We start from the raw sequence: 13,122 nt of genomic DNA, 5'->3' as shown, positions 1-13,122 counted from the left end.
TGAGGTGGAGTCAATGATAACCAAGACCCTAAACCTGCATGGGTAGAAGTGTCATCAGTTAGGAGCAGAGAACTAGTAGACAATTTGAATAGGCCTATCTCTATTAAAGAGATTGAATCAACAATAACCTTTCAAAACAGAAACCACTAGGCCCAGATGGGCCACATGAGTGAATTTTAACCTTTAAGGAAGAAGTTTTACCATTTCTCTGCAATCTCTTCCTGAAGACAGAAGATTGGGGAATACTTTCTAACTAACTCTATGAGACCAGCATTACCCAAATATGTAAGCCAGACAAAGACGTTACAAGAAAAGAAAACACAGACCAGTATCTCTTGTGAACACAGATGTGAAAATCCTCAGAAAATATTAGCAAATCAAATCCAGCAATGTATAAAAAGAATTATACACCATGACCAAGTAGGATTTATCTCAGATATGCAAGGCTGGTTTAGTATTTGAAAATCAATTAATGTAATCCATCACATCAACAGGCTCAAGAAAAGTTACATGATCGTATCAATAGTTACAGAAAAAACATTTGACAAAACTCAACACCCGTTCATGATTAAAAAAAAAAACAAACCTCTCAGTAAATTAGAAATAGAGGGGCACTTCCTCTTCCTTCTCCACTGGAGAAAGACATCTGCAAAAACCTATAGCTAACATCACACTTAACAGTGAGAAACTGGAAGCCATTAAGATCAGAAACAAGGCAGGGATGCTTCTCTCATCATTGTGTTTCAACACTGTCTTGAAGTCCTAGCTACTGCAGTAAACAAGAGAAGGAAATAAAAGGTATTGAGAAGGAAGAAATCAAACTTTGTTCATAGATAACATGATCATCTATGCAGAAAATCTGAAAGAATTGACAATAAAACTCTTGAAACTAATAAGTAATTGCAAATACAAGGTTAATATACAAGAGGCAATCACTTTCCTATATGCCAGCAATGGATGAAATTAAAAACACATCATCATTTACATTAGCATCCCCCAAAAGGAAATACTTAGATATAAACCTAACAACATATGTATAAGATCTATATGAGGAAAGCTACAAAACTCTGATGAAAGATATCAAAGAAGAATTAAATAAATGGAGAGACATTCCATGTTCATGGATTAAAAAGCTCAGTTTTGCCAAGATCTCAATTCCTCCCAACTTGACCTATAGATTCAACATAATCCTAATCAAAATACCAGCATTATTTTTTGGATATCAACAACATGATTCTGAAATTTAATGTGGAAAGGCAAAAGACCCAGAGTAGCCAGCTCGGTATTAAAAGAGAAAAACAAGTCAGAAGACTAATACTTGACGTCAAGACTTAATTATAAAGCTATGGTAATCAAAGCAGTGTGGTATTGGCAAAGGAATGGAGAAATAAATCAAGGAAAAGAACAGAGAGCCCAGAAACAGAGTCATATAAATACAGCAAACTGATCTTTCACAAAAGAACAAAGGCAATACAATGGAGGAAAGGTAGTCTTTTCAACAAATGGTGCTGGAACAACAGAGGCATCCACATGCAAAAACATGAAGCTAGACAGACTTTACATTATTCACAAGAATTAAGTCAAAACGGATCAGAGATCTAAACGTTAAGTGTGAAGCTATAAAACTCCTAGAAGAAAGCACAGGAGAAAACCTAGTTGACCTTGAGTATGGTGATGACTTTTTATTTTTTAAAGATTTTCTTTTGAAGTAATCTCTACACCAAATGTGGGGCTCAAACCTACAACCCCAAGATTGAGTCGCATGCTCCACTGACTGAGCCAGCCAGGTGCCCTGCTGCTGACTTTTTAGATACAACACCAAAAGCACAACCCGAGAAAGAAATCATTGATGAGCTGGATTTGATTAAAATTTAAAACTTCTGCCCTGTGAAAGGCAATGTCAAGAGAACAAGAAGATGAGCCACAGACTGGGAGAAAATACTTTCAAAAGACACATCTGATAAAGAACTGTTACCCCAAATATAGAAAGAACTCTTAAAAGCCCACAATAAGAAAATGAACAACTCAATTCAAAATGGGCAAAAGACCTGAACAGACACCTCACCAGAGAAGCTATACAGATGGCAAGCAAGCATACAAAAAGATGTTCCACATCATTTGTCATTAGGAAAGCGCAAATCAAAATAGTGAGACACCACTCCACACCTATTAGATCAGCGCCATTCCAAAACATGGATACACCAAATGCTCGTGAGCAACAGGGACTCTCATTCATTCCTGGCGGGAACGCAAAAATGGTAACGGCCACTTTGGAAGATGATTTGGCAGTTTCTCGATACTTACAGTGGTGGATCCATGTCATTATACATTTGTCCAAACCCATAGAATGTACAACACAGAAAGTGAGCTCTAGTGTAGATATGGACTTTGGGTGACATGATGTGTCAGTGTAGTTTTATCCATTGTAACGCACGTGCGGTGTGTGGGATGCAAATAGTAGGGACGGACGTGTGTTGCGAGGACAGAGAGTATGTGGGAACTCTTGGTATTTCCACTCAATGTTGCTGTGAACCTAAAACTGCTCTAAAAAAAATCAAGTTTGTTAATTACACAAAAAAGAACAGAGCACTGAGGGCAGAATTCTCGTTACTGATGTTTTGGTTTTGGAGGGGCAATGCAGATAAAGAGGAATTCTTGTTGCATTTTGAGCGTGTGGAGTTTGAGATGTTGGCTTTTATAGGTAGCCGGCAAATCGGGTGTAGGAGAGAGGGGGTGCTGAGGTAATAGACACAGGGGTCACCATGGCAGTAGATCCTATGAGCTAGGAAGACAGCATGGCCTAGAGAGAGGGGAAGGCCCAGCAGGGGACCCCGAAGCTCTGGCCTCGAGGACAGGTAACTGTATCAGAGAGGACAGCAGTCCAGGGAAGGTGAGGCCCTTCCTTAGACGCTGGGAGGGTGAGTCTCTGGAGGCCCCACTGGATCACACAAAGAGGGGGGCCAACTGGGGTGGGAGGAGAGCAGGGTGCTGTTGGTTGAGAGCAGGAGGGAGGACGGAGTGAACGTCTTTCTCCCAGAATCTGGAGTTTGACGGGAAGGTGAGAGGACAGAAGCCTGAGGGTGGCGGGGCTCAGAGAAGGTGTTTATAGGATGAGGGAAGTGGGAGAGTGTTTATAGACTAAGGGGACAGACTCTGAGAGAATCCAGAGCACAGGTGGAGGAGTAAGGGACTTTTTCATGGCTTATTTTGATTTATTGTAGAAAAGGTATTACACCAACTCTTAAAACATTTTTTTTTGGAAAACACCCATAATTACAGCCCTCAACTTGCTCAAAGATTCCTTTTTCTTCTGAGGTCAAGAAGTTTTCCTGGCAGAAGGGAAGGGAATCCAAGGAGGTCCTGCCCCAAGACCTTGGCCCTCCCAGAGCCTAGCAGATGAGGGGGCTGGGGGGGACAAGGAGGCTAGGGTTGGGGGAGGAGGGGACTGGTGGGAAGACAAAGGGGCTGGGGTGGGGACTAGGGGTTGGGAGGGGTGAGGGGACTGGGGGGGATGCTGGGTTGGGATTTAATATGGAATCATCAGAAATGAATATAAACCCTGTGTCCCCCCATTTCCCTCTGGCCACCCTGCTCAGTGCACCCAGCCCTGACCCCGTGCGTGGAGGAGGTGGGGAGGGTCTCGGCCTGAGTGGGGGAAGCTGGGTGGTAATTGAATCCAGGGGCCTCGAGACAGAGGCCAATGGCTTTTCCCGGCCTAATTAGAAGGATTTTTTTTAAACCCAGGAAACAAATCCATATGGTCTGCGATTCATTTCTCAGGCTCTTTACCCTCCTGAAGTTGTAAATGTCGTGGGCTTTTTAGCACCGGAGCCTTGGGAAGGGGGAGGGCCCCCAGGCTTATGTTTCTCAGAAGGAGTCCAGTCCAGGATCTGGGGCCCCCAGGGCCGGGGTCCTGCCCACTCCCCCACCTCGGCTCCCTCTGCTGGTCCTGGCAGGCGGCCTCTGTCCCCACCCACGCAAGCCTCTGCTTCTCCCTCAGGCCTTTCCTCGGGCCAAAAACACTCCCCCCTCCCACCCAACCCTTCTTTGCTGCTGACCAGTCCATCCACGTGGACTTCCCTCTGCCTCCCCCATCCCCTGCATGGATGCCCACCGCTCTTGGTCTCTCTGCTGTCCTCCGTGTGGGACCTGTTTCTACCATCAGACTGGGAGTTGATCCGAGACAAGAACCATGCCTTTCCAATCAGTCTGGGGGCTTCTTAGCAGTTGCTCTACACGTTTTTAAAATCTGCTCTAAAGAGCAGAAGACACTGAGGTTAAACCTAAAGCAGAAGGGAGAGATAGGAGCTTTTACACAGGGATGGCTCAGAGTGTGAGACAGACTGGAACCTGCAGACCAGACCCCTGCACAGCCTTCCATGGGCCTCACTGGCTGCAGGGGTCCTGGGTCCTCCCCACAGAACCAGGGCAGCACGGGAAGGGGGAGCGGTGGGGGTTTGCTATAAAACCGGACAGAAGCTCCTCTGGTCTGTGGTGAGTGACCTTGCTCAGGGCCTTCTAAGCTGGGAGGTCAGTTTGGGAGAACCGGGGTACATGCAGGTGAGGTTGGGGGCAGGCCAAAGGAGCCTGCTTTCTGCCCTGGAATCCTCCAGACCTTTTTGAGCTTTGGGAGTTTGTTTGCAGCAATACCTTGCCCTTGAGACCCCTGCCCCCAGGGGACGGTGACAAGGGTCCAGGGTGTTTTGAGGCAAACGTCTCAAATGGGTTCCCATCTCTGCTATACATCCATGGTGTGACCTTGGGAGAGTCACTATACTCTTTGAGCCTCAATTTGCTCATCTATAGAGTGGGGTGGTTGTGCGAATAGCTGTTCATCAGGCACAGCGTGAGGTGTGCGGGATTAATCAGTAAGAGCCAGTCCCTTGTTCCCACAGAGTTTACAGTTCAGGTGAAATGAAGGGACCTTAGTAAAAGTCTAAAAGGGGTTGTGTGGGGGTTCAGTGGGGGAGAGCAGCCTGGAAAGCAAACAGGTGTCTGATGCATTAGTCTTCACGCTGTGTCAGCTGCAGCCCAACTCCGAACTGTCCCCCACTTTACTTCCCCCCACCCACAGCCTTCCTCCAGCTCCAGCCCGGAGGCCCAGGCTATGTCTGTCTTGCAAACGGGTGTCTGTGGGTGGCTTCTCCTTCTCCACATCGTCAGCCAAGAATGGGGGAAGGCGAGAGCTGCCGGCCTGGCTGGAACCAGAGGGACAACCATGAATGGCTTTTGCCAAACCGTGTCAAGCTGGATTAAATCACAGGGCTGGCCGGCGTTCGTGTGCTTCTCTCTCTGCTCTCTCTCTCCGAGTACCACTCGGGTTCCCCTTGAATGGTCCTCACTGGATGGTGTGAGGTCTCCGTGTGGAAGTGGGTCCAGGCAGGTGGAAGGGAGATGGGCTGGGCTCAATCCAGGGAAGAGGACGGCGATCGGCATCCCTGGGTTTGGGGCACCTCGTGAGCCCCCAAGTGCTGGGGGAAGGGGAACACAGTGAGGATAGGATGGGTTGCGGAGAGGAATCAGCTTAGAATTTAATAAAAAATTTCTTAAAGCTATAAAGATACAAATCTAATAGAAGATATGAAGCAAGGACCCCAAATGAAGTAAGGTCCTTTCTATGCGAGGCGCTGAGGAGATCCGGAGGCATTGTGAGAAGGAGGTCTGGGAGGGCTTCCTTGAGGAGCTGGAAAGGGCTGAGGAGACGGTCCCACAGGCAGCAGGCACAGCAAGGCTGGAAGGGCAGCGTGGGGTTCCTACGGGGCCTCTGATGCCAGGGTGGGGATGATGATGACTCAGATACCCACTGGGCCCCACAGCTGTGCTAGTTCTAACCTCCCATATATTAACATTAAGTCTCACAGCAAATCTCCCAGGTAGATGCCGTCTATTCCCATTTTACAGTGGGGAAACAAAGGCTCTATCAGGATGCTTACCCCCGGGCCCAAGATCCCAGAGCTAGGAAGTGGCAAGGCTAGGGTTTGAACCCAGGACGCTGTGACTCTAAAACTCACTTTCTTTCCACTTGTGTCCCTTGGGTGATAGAGGCAAAATGAGCAGCAGCAAGGGTGTGAGGAGTGTTCTGGCTGGGGCACAGAGCCTTCATTTTAGGGGCCCAGGGACAGTCCGTGTGGGGTTGCCCAGTGGGATCCAGGAGAGCCCAGGTTTGGGAGGGGTGGGATGTCTTGAAAGGGCAGGCTTATCTGAATCCCAAATTGAGGTCTCAAACCCCGAGGAGTCTCTGTGGACCAGCAGGGTGACAGGCAGAGTAGTGGGCAGGTGGGGATGTGCAGAGGGGTCCAGGCACAGGGTTGGTGAGTGGCCATGCCAGTCTACCCCCCGCACCGGGGCTGACCTATGTGGCTCCATGCCAGGCTCCCAGTGGAGCCAGCCTCCTGCAGCCTGGGTGGGGGCCTGGGAGCAGAGGGGAGGGGGTGTTTGTATCAAGGTTAAGACATCAGGCTCTGAACTGGGATCCCCTTTCTTCTTCCCCTGGTGGGTTCCAGCTGTCCCTGCCACTCTGTGGGAGGGGGCAGGGGATTCTGGAAGAGGAATGAGCCTTTGGAAATATTCGAATGGGGTCAGCTTATTTTCACCCTCCATCCTTCTGTCTGAATTCCAGTCCCTACTCCAGACTCCCCACCTCCCCAGACCAGCCCTTTGCACCAGCCCTTCCTCGATAGAGACTCTTGGTTGACGGAGGACTGCCTGGCATCGAGGCACCAACTCTGAGTGTGGGTCAGCCTGAGACAGCCTCTATGCCAGTCTGCCAAGGTGACTTCCCTCCTGTTAAGTGTAGCACGCCCCCAGATGGGGGAGCCAAGCCCCCACCCCTGGCTCCCAGGCTCCCTCTCGTGTCCCTTGACTAGCCTGCACCTGGTGCTGGGGAGTGGGGGGCCCGATCTGGCCCGGACTGCAGCCTTCCCACCCCAGGCCCGCCTCCCGCCTGAGTCACTCTTCTGGTTTGCCTTGCTCCGGGGCTTCTGGCAGCTTCCCTGGAGAGGCGCGAGGCAGGCCTCAGCCTGACAGGCATGTGGCACTCTCTGGGCACGTGCCCAGCCCATGTGTGATCCCAGGAAGAGGTGGGCCTTGGTGCCCAGAGCCGGGCATGAATCTAATGTGATGCTGGGGGCTTTTTCACTTCCGCATGAATCTAATGTGATGCTGGGGGCTTTTTCACTCCTGCCCTGGCTTTCAGCCGGTCACCTCCTGGAAGGGCTGAGGCGAGGCCCTCACTCACAGAGCCCAGTGGCTGTTAGTAAAGTCTCAAAAGAAGTGGCATTTTGACAGGGGATCTGGGCTCTGGTTCTCCTGGCAGAATCCAATCCCATTTAGATTTTCAGACAATTTCCCTCTTCCGTTTAACTGAACTTTGAGCTCCTTGAGAACGAGGCCCTGGCTCTTGCCAATTAATCCTGCACCGGGGGCAGTGAGGTGGATGTGAGGAGGACCAAGAAATGCGTGGGGGATAGAGGGCGAGACGGTTGGGGCAACAAGAGGGGTAGGGCCCTGAGGACCAAAGCACAATCCCCTTTACTGGCCTGGCCCCTCGAGGCTGTGGAGCATCACACAGAGGGGCTGGGCTGATGGAGCCACGCTCTGGTGTCCAAGAGGAGAGGGATGGCTCAAGGTCAGCCCTCCTTGACCATGGAGATCACCTCCTTCCTCTTCCTCCCCACAGCAAAGTCCCTCGTCCAGGCAAACCCTATCTCTTTCCCCTCTCAGCAAAGCTTCTAGGAGAAGCTATATAGGACCTCCACTGTCTCACCTACCGCCTTTTCCTCTGGCCACCGCCATCTGTCTCCTGCACACCCTCCTCCAATCCAGTGGCTCATCCCAGTCCCCCCCCCCCAGGTGTCCCCATAGCACTGGCACTGGGGATCACCTGCACCTCCTCCTGGTAACTTGCTCTCTTCGTAGACTTCCTTGACGCTGCAAGGTCCAGGCACTCACTCACTGGCCCTTCTTGATCATCTCTGTCTCCTTCTTCTCGGGCACTTAAGCAGGCCTGTCCCAGGGCTCTCTCTCCTTCTGTCCAGTGGGGACCTCACCCAGGGGCTGGCAGATGATTAAAAACATTCCACTTTAGGGCACCTGGGTGGCTCAGTTGGTTAAACGACTGCCTTCGGCTCAGGTCATGATCCTGGAGTCCCGGGATCGAGTCCCACATCGGGCTCCCTGCTCAGCAGGGAGTCTGCTTCTCCCTCTGACCCTCCTCCCTCTCATGCTCTCTGTCTCTCATTCTCTCTCTCGCAAATAAATAAAATCTTTAAAAAAAAAAAATTGCTTAAAAACATTCCACTTTAGCCCTGGAATTTCCCTGCTCCTGACATGTATAACCAAATGCCTCCTGCCTTTCTCCCCTGAATGGCCCCCAGGCTTCTCACACTTAAAAGGGAATGCAAGATCTTCCACGAAAGCCTGCTCCTCCTCCCGGGCTGCCGACTCGATAAACAACACAGCACCATCATGCCCTAGGCTGCCAAAGCTGGAGACGGGGAGTCACGGATACTCCTCTCCGCCGTGCTGCTTCCCATCCGATCCGGTGCCAGTGCGAGGTCATTCTCCCTACTTAATATTTCCTGAGTTGCTCCCGTCTTTTCCTCCCCACTGCTAGTTCTCGTGCCTGAAGCACCAGCCTTCCAGCAGGGCTTCCTGCCTCTCCTTCCAGAACATTCTCCTGCTTAGATAACTTCAGTAGCTGGCACTGGGGTCCCTGCTAGCTCTGGCCTGATCTTCATCTTGTTCACCTTATTATTTATGCCGGTCAAAGTTGAGTCCTCATTCTTTGGTCTTTGTTCCAGCTGTTTTCTCTGCCCGAAATAGTCTCCCTCCATTTTTTCCACCCCCCACAATCCAAATCCTGCCCATCGTTCAAGGCTCAGGTCAAAGCCTCCCCTCCAGGTTCCTCCTCGGGTCCCTGCAGCCATGAAGACTTCCTCCACCTTTGGAACCCCAGTGCCTCTTGGCTGCCCTTGACCTCAACGTCTGTGTTGTTTCACAGCGTTTCTTACTAGAAAGACGTACTTGGTCTGGGGGTGGAGTCTCGCTCGGGTTGCCTGGCGGGGAGGAAGAAACTCAAATGCTGAGCTAGGTTGGGGGCTACATTTGTCCTTTAGGGGGGCCCCCCTTTTGGTAACTGTACTCAATTCCGCTCCCCCCACCAGTCCCCATGCTTCAAGAGGGGCGACACTCCTGCCTCGGGGTGGAGTATGACCTCCACTTTAGCCAATCAGTGATGGCCATTCCACGGCCACGGGGATGGGCCAGGCGGAACCCAGGACGCCTGGAGACTTTCTGGGGGATTCTAGAACTGAGGCGTTCTTGTTCCCACAGGCTGGACCCGAAGCTGTTGCAGCCTTCTTATCACCACAAGGGAATCGTCCAGGGAAGGAAATGAAGGCAAGAAATGGAGTCGAAGAAACTAGGCCCTGGGATGTTGTTGGAGCCTCTGAATCGAGCTGTGCCTGGAGCCGGCCCTACCCCTAGACCTTTCCTTCCGATGGATAGTACATTCCCTTAAACCGCCCTGGGTTGGGTTTTCTCCCTCTTGCAGCAAGAATCTAAACTGGTACGCAGGGTGAGGAGAGGGGAGCTCCCAGGTGGCTGGCTTCCCGGCTGTCGGCACCATCTTCCAGGAGGTCACGACCGTGTGGCCTCCCTGGGCTCCGAGGTTGACCAATGGAAGCTGGGCTGCTCTGTGCCCCTGGCCCGACCTCCGGCGCCGACCGCTGGCATCCCAAGGTCCGTAGGAGTAGAATGAGAACCATCTGGACTGCTGATTGAAGCCGTAGGCCCCGGGGTAGGGCTGGGCCCCTGGAATGTGGACGCTGAGCCCCGAGCCCAGGCCAGAGAGTGTGGAGGGCTTCTCAGGGGGACATTGGGCTCCCACTGGATGACGCACAAGGACCACCAGATTCTATGAGTCACTCGAATAGGGGAGGGGGATGGGAGGATTCCCAGACTTTTCCAAAGAGAGCCTCAGAGCAGGGAGGAGACCTGGTCCTACCTTTCCCAGGAGCCCTTTGGGAATGCTGCTGGAAACTGCCGGAGCGGGGATTGCCGGGAGGGCACGGGGATTGGGAAGTACCCGGACACTGTGGGAAGAGGGTTGGACTCAGGGCCCTGGGGGGATGGAGGGTGAGAGGTGGAATGTTCCGGAGTATTCTTCCGTGACAGGGCCCTAGGAAAATGTTCCTGGCATCTTCCGACGTGGTGGGGGATTCAGAGGGTAGAGTTGGGCTGTGGAAATGGGGACCGCTGTGCGGAGCCCTAACTTTTAGTCAGGCCTGGGAGGAATCCCCCTGCACGTGGGAATGAAGAGGGTCTCCCTCTCAACGTCTCCCTTGGGAAGAATACTGGGTCCCCGAATGAATGAGGGCGTTGCCCCAGAGACCATCAAGGTCATGTGCTGAGACGTGGGGGACTTTGCTGGGGCTGGAGAGGGCTCTGGAGCCTGGGGCAGGGGGCCCAGAGCAGGGAGCCTGGCGTAGCTGGGATGGTCAGCGTGAGGGCAGGGGTGTTGGGGGCAGTCAGAAAACAGGGGGCAGGAGGCCGAAGGTGCCCCCTTTGCCTCTGTTCTCCTGCACCCAGAAAGGGGTTCAGTTTTGTCCCCTGGCCTCTGCCCACCAGCTGCCACAAAGCTGGGGAGGAATCTGCTTTGCATTATCTGAGGAGCCGCCTACCCCAGGCATATGGTCAGCAGACCCCACCCCCCCAGCCTGGAGCATCATGGGAAATGTCTTCTCCTGATCCGAGCTCTAGCCCAGCCCCCTGGAGCCCTGGGCTCCAGGCTCAGTGGCCCCGCCACACCTCTCCTCACTGGATGAAGAGGCCTTTCACATGCTTCCAGTCTCATCTCAGCTTCACTGAACTGGATGAAAGAGGGAAGGGAGGCACTAGGGGAAGACAAGGGGCCCTGATGGGCGGGCAAAGATGAAGGGTCTCATCCTCTAGCCTAGAGAATGAAAGAGATAAAGGGAGGTTTCCCAGCCTGAGCAGAGAGAGGCCATGGGGATGGGGGTGGGGTGGGAGGGGAGAACTATAGAACTATAAGGGGACTGATGACATGGGAAGAAGCAAGGCAGCCTCTATGGGTCCTCTGAGCCCGCTAGGGGCTCCGAATGAGTTCCTACTCTGGGAGGTATGAGTCCCTAGAGCTGGCTGCCCAGTGTGATGACCACTAGCTACATGCAGCTATAAGCACTTGAAATGGGGCTAGTCCAGATTGAAATGTGCTGTGAGAATAAAATACACACTGAATTTTGAAAACTTAGTAGGAAAAAAAATTAACATATTTCATTAATAATTTAAAAGTATTGATTATATGTTGAAATAATCCTTTGTCTATATTGGGCTAAATAAAATATGAAGTTCATCTCACCTGCTCCTTTTCACTCTTGTAATGTGGCTACTAGAAAATTAAAAATCACGTATATCCAATATTTCTATTGGACAGTGCTGTTTGAGAGCACATTCACTCATTTATTCCACAAATTTTTGTTGGGTGCCAGCTCAATGCCAGGTCAGGTGCTGAGGATTAGAAGGTGAGCAAAACCAGACCCTGTCTCTGGATTCCTGGCATTTACAGTAATCAAATAATCACTCAAATGGTCCCTGATTGCAAAGAAAAGGAGTGGAACCTGATGTCCTCGGACGTGGAATCAAGAAACCTGATTTGTGTCTAGAGTATGGTGAGAGCTTCCCCAAGGAAGCCCTTGGGAAAGAAGGAGCAAGTGTTCCAGACAGAAAGGACGGCATGTGCAAAGGTCCTGTGGCCAAAGAGAACATTGAAGCTTGAAGAATTATAAGAGGGCTGGTGTGGGGGAACACAAAAGATGAAGATGGCTGGAGCAAAGCAGTGAGTGTGCAGGAGCTGGCAGGGGCCTCATGCAACCCTCTGAGGGTTACAGATGGGAAGCTGATAAGCATTTTTGCCTTTGCAGCGGGAGTTAGAGAAGGAGGCGTGGAGCTTAGGCTGAAGGAAGGCAGAGAGGGTTTCTCCACAATGTGCTGGGGGAGGGGGTGCGAATCTGTGGCATGACAGCTATAAGGCTCTCTGCTCCGCTACCCCTGGGGACCCCAGGCCAGTATCAGCCACTTCCGGCCCCCCTTCCCAATTCTGCATGCTCTGAGCAGCTTTTCCGAATGGCCTATTTTCACCATCCCTGCGGCTTCCTATACTTCTGGCCGCCACTGACTTGCACCTCCCCGCCTCTCCCGCCGCCTTCCACCCTCCCAACCACCCCCAGAGCGAGGGCTTTCTTAGATGAAGCCTGTCTGTGGCACCCCCCTGCTCAAAACTCCTCAATGGCTCCCCAGTGTTCTCAGAATGTAGTCCAGACCCCGTGGCCTGTCTCTTTGTAAGCCCTTCCCCATCTGGCCCTGCCGACCTTCTGCTCTCTCTGGGCTCCAGGCACAGGAGCCTCCCCAGGCCTCCTGTGTGCTCTGCTGTCTCTCTCTTTGGGGCCTTTGCTGAGCTGCGTCCTCTGCCAGGAATACTCTCCTCCCCCAGCCTGTTGACTCCACTCATCAGTAAGGGCTCAGCTTCAATGTGCCTTTTCTGACAAGTCTTCCCTAACCCCTGGTAGGGGTGGGCCCGGGCTGGGGCACCCCGCTCACCCCTAGTATGGCCCCGCACACCACACAGGGCCTGTCTGCTGTCCGCCCCCCCCCCTCGGGATCGCTGGGGTGTGTCTCCCTTATTCCCACAAGCAGCATCTGGCTCTCCCCCACCAAATTAGAGGCATTTCCCCCCATCAGAATGGGGGCTATCTTAGGGCGGGAATTGTACCTCCCTCATCAGATTAGAGGTACCCAAAGTCTGGGACTGTGTTTTCTCCAGCAGACAGGAGGCTCCCTCAAGACAGAGCCTGTCTCCCCCGTCACACTGGGGGTTATCCAAGTACCAGATCTCTGAATCACCCCCCTCCACATGCGCTCCTCACAGCCCTCACGGACGGACATGGGGGGTGGGAGATGGCAGACAGCTCCCCCTCTGCCTCATGCCTAACCCTTGGCTGGGGCCCGGCTGACCCCTGCCATGATCCTGAGACCAGGAAGGTTTGTTTGCTGTTCTTTCCGGGAAGAGCAAGCCTCCCATGGCCTTCCGCAGCAGTCACGAGC

This window comes from Phoca vitulina, unplaced genomic scaffold, assembly GCF_004348235.1.
Source record: "Phoca vitulina isolate PV1807 unplaced genomic scaffold, GSC_HSeal_1.0 scaffold40, whole genome shotgun sequence".
NCBI lineage: Eukaryota > Metazoa > Chordata > Mammalia > Carnivora > Phocidae > Phoca > Phoca vitulina.
Note: the sequence above shows the minus strand (reverse complement) of the source record.